We start from the raw sequence: 8206 nt of genomic DNA, 5'->3' as shown, positions 1-8206 counted from the left end.
TCAAGTCTTGCTGAGTGCAAGGTCCAAAGACATCAAAAAGGGATGAGGTCGGGATCATGCCCTTGGCGAATTTGGCAGTGTGGATGCTCCTCAGTCCTTAGCTCTTAGCCGAAGAGGTTTCAAACACGCGTGGGCCCGTATCGCGTACCTAAAATGTCTTTGTCGATGACCTCCATCAAAAAAAAAAATTGTGCTAAATAAATTTATTTTATTTTATAAAATTAAAGAAAAATTTTGAACAAGGATGCAAAGCTTCAATGTTCATCTTCAAGTTAAATGTAAAGTTCATCTTCAAGTTAAATGTAATATGTTGAAAATTGATTAGTAGAAAATTATATTGATCAAAGTGTATTTTTAATTTTTTGAAATATAAGTTATAGTAGTAAATTTCACAACTTATATTGTTAGAGTATAATATTTTAATAAGATTAAATATGAATCTATTATTCAGCCTAGCACAAATTGAAACATTAGAATTGGGTGCATTGTCCAAATGGTAATAGATTGAATATTTAGAGTCATGTGAACAACCAAGTTCAGTGTATAAATAAATAATCATGATAAATAACAATGAAATCATGAATGTATATGTGCTGACGATGTGATAGTTCAAATAGAGGAACAATTTCAAAGGAAGGGATCATCATAATGTGGTTAGTCATCCTAAAAGACAAAGATCCAAGAATAAACAACCATATGTAAGTGTTTAGGCTTATATGGTTCTCAATTGATTTTTATAAAAAAAAAATAAGATCATAAAAGCATCTCATGTCCTATAGTTTTATCAAATATGTTGAATAGAATGTTTCCTGTAAAATATATTTGTATGTGAGTTATATTTCTAATCGAACAAATAGAAAAAAACATAGAGAAAATCTGGATGATAGAAACGAAAACATGGATTCTTTAGACAAGGTGTTTGTGATTTCTACTGACATGGATGGGAACATGAAAAAGATGAAGAGTGGAAGGGGTGAGGAAATATGAGCTTATTTAGGCAAGTCTAACTTAATGAACAAATTTGTACATTTATGCATAGATTTAATAGAGAAGTACAATGATGAAGAAAATGACTAAATATAAACTTAAATAAACAAATTAAATAATCCTAATGTAAAGAAAGAAAAAAAACTCAAAGCCAAAACTCCAAGAAATTTTAAAATATTGGAAAAAAAGCTTGTACTCAATCACTTCGACAATACTCTCACAAAGGTATAATTAAAATTTTCATATGTTAAAAGAATACATATAATGATTTTATTTGTTCTCTATGTCATAGTTAGGTTAATGAGCCAATAAAATTTGAGGTCAAAAATTCGTGCAAAAATGAATCAAAACATATAGTACTTTGATGCAGAAGCATCTTGAATCACAAAATAAAATGGGGCATAATTTTTATAATTTAAAAAAAAAAAAAAAAAAATTGTAGAGGGAGAAAGTGACAAAAATAAGAGGAAAAATGTTTATTTTATTTAAATGGAGAAAGGGGCATTTCATTTACCAAGGTGGCATTTTAGAAGTTAGTGGAAAGTTCCTTATTTCATGTATTTAATGTTTGTTGCCCCGACTTGTGGCTTGAAGATTTATTAAATGAGAGTATTTATTTAGTATGTTTTATGCTAGGTCGACTTGTGGCTTGGTTTAGTATAAGTAGAGGGTCTTTTGGAGTCTAGAGTCATTACGCATTTGACATAGGGTCTAGCATGGAGGAAGTCAGCTAGAGAGGAGTAGTTGAAAAGAGCAAAGTTTGTTAGTAGAGCTAGTAGTTGCAGCTTGGAAAAATAGGAAGATTGCTTAATGGCTTGCAAGCACAAATTTAGATTCTTCTTGGAGATCTCTATCAGACTACGGATCTGGACTAACCAGGGTTTGGATCTTGCAAAATCTTGCAAAGCGATTGTTGTATTTGCTTATGTATTTGGTTGTAACCTGGAAGGCCTTACACCCATGCATATTGGATGTAAATCTTATGATTATATTATGAGAATTATCATTAATTTGGATTTAAATCTCTGTGTTATTGTTATTCTTCTTTTGTGTGGTTATTTGTTGGGGGCCAGGACATTTCCTTTGGGGATTCTCCTACCTTGCACTACATAAAGTGGTACCAGAGAAGAGTTTGATCTTGTGGTGGGTTGTTGCTTCAAGAGTCCTAGATATATTAGTTGTGAGGTAGCAGATTGTGGTTCTGACTTACAATTACAAAGGTCTTGTAGATGGATCAATGGTTGCGAAGATGGAAATTTGATCTTGACGAAAGGTTTGATCTAGTTTGTGATTGTTAAGAGCATGGATTTGTTGTAGAGGGTTTGCAAAGATCTTGGAAGATGCCTACAAGAAGATTGGACCTTGGGATGATTGTAGATCTCTATAACATGGTGGAGAAGAAGATTGTAGATATGACTACTTGGTTGGAAACTAGTTTAACCAATCAAGTTAAGGAAGGGATAATTGAGTTTTGTAGAGATTTCTAGAGCTGGAGTCTACCGATCCAAAAGAGAGTGGTTTGGCCAATTAAGAAGATTGTGTAGAAGAGAAGACACTTTGTTGTTAAGGAAGAGGTAAAGGATGACTTCACTAAAACTGAAGATTATATTTGTTTTCATGATCAATTAGATGGATCTGACATGAAAATTGTAGAGCACCTTATTGTGGATGATGAGATTGTTGATTGTGAGAATTCACATATGGATGTTTTGACTAATATTGAGTTGAATGATGTTGGCATGGATTCACTAGTTGTTGATGTGGTTAAGGATCTACATGATACTGCAAGCCTATATGTTCCTAATATGCATGTGGTTGACATGGCTAAGGATTTACATGTTACTCTTATTATGAGTTTGAGCTTACATGTTGTTGATTTGGTTTGGGAGTTACCATATGTTGCTGGCATGGATTTCATGTTTGAGGATTTTGTTGTTGGCAGTAGTGATCAATTGCAGAGACTATTGGTCAAGCATTATGTTCAGTTTGTTCCTAGGACTGAACTTGTTGATTGGGTTGTTGAGATTCATTGGATTCTAGTGTTTGAGTGGATGAAGCATAGATGGTTGATTTTCATATTTGTTCTTCTATCTGGGATAGATTAGAAACCTTTGGTGAAGATGAAGGTGTGTGCAGACATTTCTTTTGGCATCAAAATATAGTCATACTTTTCTATCTACCTGGGGAGCCTAATGTAGGAGCATCTTGAATCACAAAATAAAATAGGGCATCATTTTATTTATTTTAAAAAAAAATTGTGGAGGAGAGAGAAAGTAACAAAAAATAAAGAAAAATTAATTTAAAAAATTAGAAAAAATAGAGAAAAAGGCATATCATTTACCAAGGTGGCATTTTAGAAGTTAGTGGAAAGTTCCTTAGTTCGTGTATTTAATATTTGTTGCCAAGCCAACTTGTGGCTTGAAGGTGTATATAATGAGAGTGTTTATTTAATGTCTTTTATGCTAGGCCAACTTGTGGCTTGGTTTAGTATAAGTAGAGGGTCTTGTGGAATCTAGAGTCATTGTTCATTCGGTATGGGATCCAGCATGGAGGAAGTCAGCTAGAGAGGAGTAGTTGAAAAGAGCGAAGTTTATTAACAGAGCTAGTAGTTGTGGCTTGGAAAAATAGGAAGGTTGCTTGGTGGCTTGTGAGCACAAATTTAAATTCTTCTTGGGGTTTTCTACCAGATTGCAGATTTGGGCTAGCTAGGGTTTAGATCTTGCAAGATCCTGCCAAGCGATTGTTGTATTTGCTCATGTATTTGGCCATAACCTAGAAGGCCTTATAGTAGGGAAATTTGGATGTAAATCTTATGATTAAATTATGAGAATTGTCATTAATTTGGATCTAAATCTTTATGTTATTGTTATTTTTCTGCTGTGTGGTTATTTGTTGGGGGCTAGGACATCTCCTTTGGGGATTCTCCTACCTTGCACTGCATCATACTCGTGAGCAAGAAGGATTTTTTTGCAAAACATCTAATCTTGAAAATACTTAGCAAACATAGCTTTCTCACAAACTTTCTTGAAAAGGATCGCAAAAATTCCAAAGACTAGTTATGACAATTTAGAAGCAATTGTTGTGCCTACCTTGTTTTACTTTCAATTATATTAACGAATACTTTTAAGCCAGCTTTTGTGTTAAGATATTTGATGTAGTTATACTTGGTTACCCGGTTGATTTATACTACCTTCATGATTTTCTTATATATTTGATGAGATGCTTCATGTGTGGGATATTTCATGTGTTATTATTATTCATGGTTCCTCATGTGATGATGTTTAGATGCTTTTATTTAATGGTTACAATTAGGTTTATGATGATGTGTTATATGGACTATGGATAATTACCCCATACTTGCATGTGTATGGTGCATGTGTCTGTTTTACTTTTATGTTTGTTGTGACTGATGTGGTTGAGGGAGGGAGTTGTAGTCACCTACTAGTTGGGATCTACACAATATACCACTCCTTGTCATTGCATGTTTCGTTTATGTGTGTGCATGCTCGGCTTTTATGGAAGTTGTAGGTAGTGGGCCGACTTCCCTTAATTATGAGGATGAGTATGCCCTATCACAATATCTTAATGGTAAAAGAGGGGAGATAGTTTTCAAGTCCAATTCCAACCCCGATCCAATTTGTCAATGACATGAGCCTTGAGTTTGATTTTTATGTTTTGTCCGATGGTCAAGTCTCTTTTAAGAACATGACTTACTTTTTGACTTCAAGTGTAATTAGTCAGCCAAAGGAATTAATTAATTTAATAATTTAGACAATTTTTTTTTAAGAAGAAATCATTACCATAGTTTATTTAATTGATTGTGAATTAATTAAATAAAAGCATTGGATTAAAAGACTTGGGTAAAGAGTCTAAAATTTGGAAATTAATAACAATTAAATTTGCCAAAAAGCTAAAGTTGGCGAAATAATAATTATTTAATTTTGTCTTTGAAAATTTAGAAGTTGCTTTTTAAATAACAAGAATTTAATATTATTTGAAATCACAATAATACTATTACTTTCTAAAAGTAGCTTGCTAATTAAGACAAATGGGAGTTATTTATAATATATACAAGGCACTAAGTATGCATGAAATATTTAATTAAAATAAAATAAAAACAAAAATAATTAAGTGGGAAGCCATTTGGAAAATAGAAACCCTAACTAGGGTTGGTGGCCTTTATTTGGGAATTGGAGCCCATTTCTCCACATAGAGATTTGGAGGAGTAACTTGAGAATCAATAAAAACAAATTTCTCTGTGGGTATTTGAAGGCATGAATTCAGTGAGCACAAGGATTCACTAGTTGTTTAGCATTAGATTCCATTTTAGAAATTCTCTCAAAGATTTTGTCTTCTTTATGCTTGCAAGAATGAGAAAACTACTATGTCAAATCTGTGAAAATTTACATTGTTTTTATTTCTATAAATCTAGTAAAAGAATTGGGAAAAACCTCGTTGGAAAGATTGAATGTGCTTGGCTTGGAAACATCTGTGAAAACTAGAAATTGAAAACCAATTGGAAATAGATTGAATTTGGAAATTGTTCTACAACTAGGGTTTTGAAAACAAAAGAAATATATTAATAACCAAGTCTTATTTAGGAAAAAAAAAAGCTAAAAAAATTGAATGGATGAAATTTTTCATCTATCAGATCCACTAGCAAAAAGTTTTTTTTTTTAGATATACATAAATACTTACCACAGTAAATAAAATTATTGTAGTAAATATTTATCTTGGTTTATCTCTTCTATTCTATAATTAGGGCTCGTTATATAATTTTTATAATTAAAAAAAAAATTAAAAATGAATTGGGAGGGTGGGGGCCACGACCTCCCCTTCTCTCCTCCTTGTCATTTACGACAGCTACCAAGGTTGTTGCAGCAACTAAGGCTGGCAAGGCTACCACAAAAACTAAAGTTGCCAAGATTGTCACAACAATCGAGGTTGCCACAACAACCGAGGCTACCAAGGTAGCTAAGCCACGCACAAGCTCATAAAGTCGCGCAACAACCACCCCAAATTTGGGGATTTAAAATTTTATAAAAACAAACAATTTTTTTACTAAAAGTTTTATTTTATATGTTTTTTTAAAAAATAAATTAGTTAATAATATTAAATACTTTTTTAAATTATGTATTTATTAAAAAAAGTTTTAAATACTATTTAATCTATTTTAAATAATGACATTTAATTTGATTTATTATAAGTAAATTTTAATTTATTATATAAAAGTATTAGATTTAGTTATCTATTTAATGGAATTTAATATGTTTTTAATATGGGTATTTTCTATTTAGTCTTACTATAATTAGAATTAAAATGTTATCAAGTATGAATTGTGTACGCAATAACTAAATAGAACAATTACTTGTGGAATGATTATTATCATTTGGAGTTAATTATTTTATGCTCATATAAACACCTCCTACATTTTGAAAAGCTAGAATTTAAATATCTGAAAACAAAACTTACCCCCATACATACACTAAACTCGAAATTTATATCAACTGAGAAAACTCTTGCAAACAAAAATGTTAACTATTATTTCAATCCACTTAGGGAATTTTATTAAAAACTTCATGAGAAAACTATACTTGGTGTAAGTAAATAGTTGTGATGTTATATTTAATTCTTGTTATGGGTTTGGGGAAACCTTGTAGTTTGGCCAAATAGAAAAGTTTACCAGAGGCTTGGGAAGTGGGTAATTTATTTTATGATGATTTTGTGTGATGTTTTAGTGACGATAATTCCCTTCCCAACCATTGTTCTAAACTCATGTATTATGTGACAAGAATCAATACTTCTATGTAAGCTCATGTGTTGTGATTCTATGATGTGACCTATTGAGGGTTTTGATTTATGGTCTATTTGTAATTCCAGTTGATTGCATAGAACTAATATGTTTATGGTGAATGTTCATCAGATGCATTTATGTGAGCTTAGAGTAGGTTATCTATGTGTATGTTGGGAAGTGGCTTACAATGGTACCAAAGCCCTAAAGAGGTTGTCTGGATAACTCATTGTAAGTAGTATTAATAAATGATAACATTTTCACTAATGAGGTTAAAATGAATTAACAAGATGTCAGTTTTCATACCTCGCCCATGTCTCGAATTCTAGTACAAAGTAGGATGGGAGTAAGAGAGGGTGATTGGTTGTAATGTTGCTTCATCGGTATGCCTTGTCTGTGTGAAAGGATGTTGATACCACATAGAGTCACTAGGGGGTCGAGGCCTTGAGAGGCTGCCAATATAACCTTAAAGTTGACTCATGTGATTAAACTTTCCCTTATGCACATTAGGTTTCCTACGTGTCTTGTTGCCTCTGGGATTAGATGTTCCTTGTGTGCTTAGTACCTTTGAGATAGATTGCTTTTAGGATCTTGAGAATTAGATTATTGTTGCATGCATGACTTTTGGATTGATACCGGTTTGGGTCTTGAGATTATCTCCTTAGCACAATGCCAGTGGGGCCACTTAGGTTCCACGAGGTTGGGAGATAGTGATTCTTTTCCATTGAGATTCAATAGCTAGACATCGGTGCTAGTTATATCATGGATGCAGAAATTTCATTATTTCTACTTGATGATTATGTTGCATGTTATTACTCTGATATTTTGTACTCCATTTGTTGAGATCCTATGGGATGATGTTCTTATCATGATGTATAGTATTTTAGCATCCCATACCCTAGACATGTGTAGTGGATGATTATGCATCCTTTTCTAACTGTATATTATTTTGTGAGATTTTGGCACATGTAGTCATTCTAATGTCATGGACTAGTTTAGTTATCAAAATTAACTTAATAAAACTTACATATGTGATTCAATGTTATGGAACCCTTGGGAAATGTAATTGTTAGTACTTTGCTTATGTATCTATATGATGTGTATTTGAGTTAATACTTTCACATTGCTATCTCTTGTATACTTTTATCTTTAAAAAAAAAATTGTTTGGCAAACTTAGCATTGTTATAGATTAGTTTCTCTTGGGTTCCCTAGTGGGGTGTTACAACAACTCTGAGAACATACAGTGGGAAAAATAAGTGGTTGATTCTGACTACATAATTGGTGAGAGAGAAAGAAAGAATAGAAAATAAAAGAGAAAGATTTGCATCTTCTAGAAAGAAACTGGATTCTAGTGTTTCAAGTTAGTTTGGAAATAAGCACAACATATGTTGTTAGTGCAAAGCATCCAAACAAAGAAGTTATGAAGC

This window comes from Cupressus sempervirens, chromosome 4 (assembly GCF_028749045.1).
Source record: "Cupressus sempervirens isolate cs-2001-9-10 chromosome 4, ASM2874904v1, whole genome shotgun sequence".
In the NCBI taxonomy this organism is placed as follows: domain Eukaryota; kingdom Viridiplantae; phylum Streptophyta; class Pinopsida; order Cupressales; family Cupressaceae; genus Cupressus; species Cupressus sempervirens.
This window is presented reverse-complemented; position numbering follows the sequence as displayed.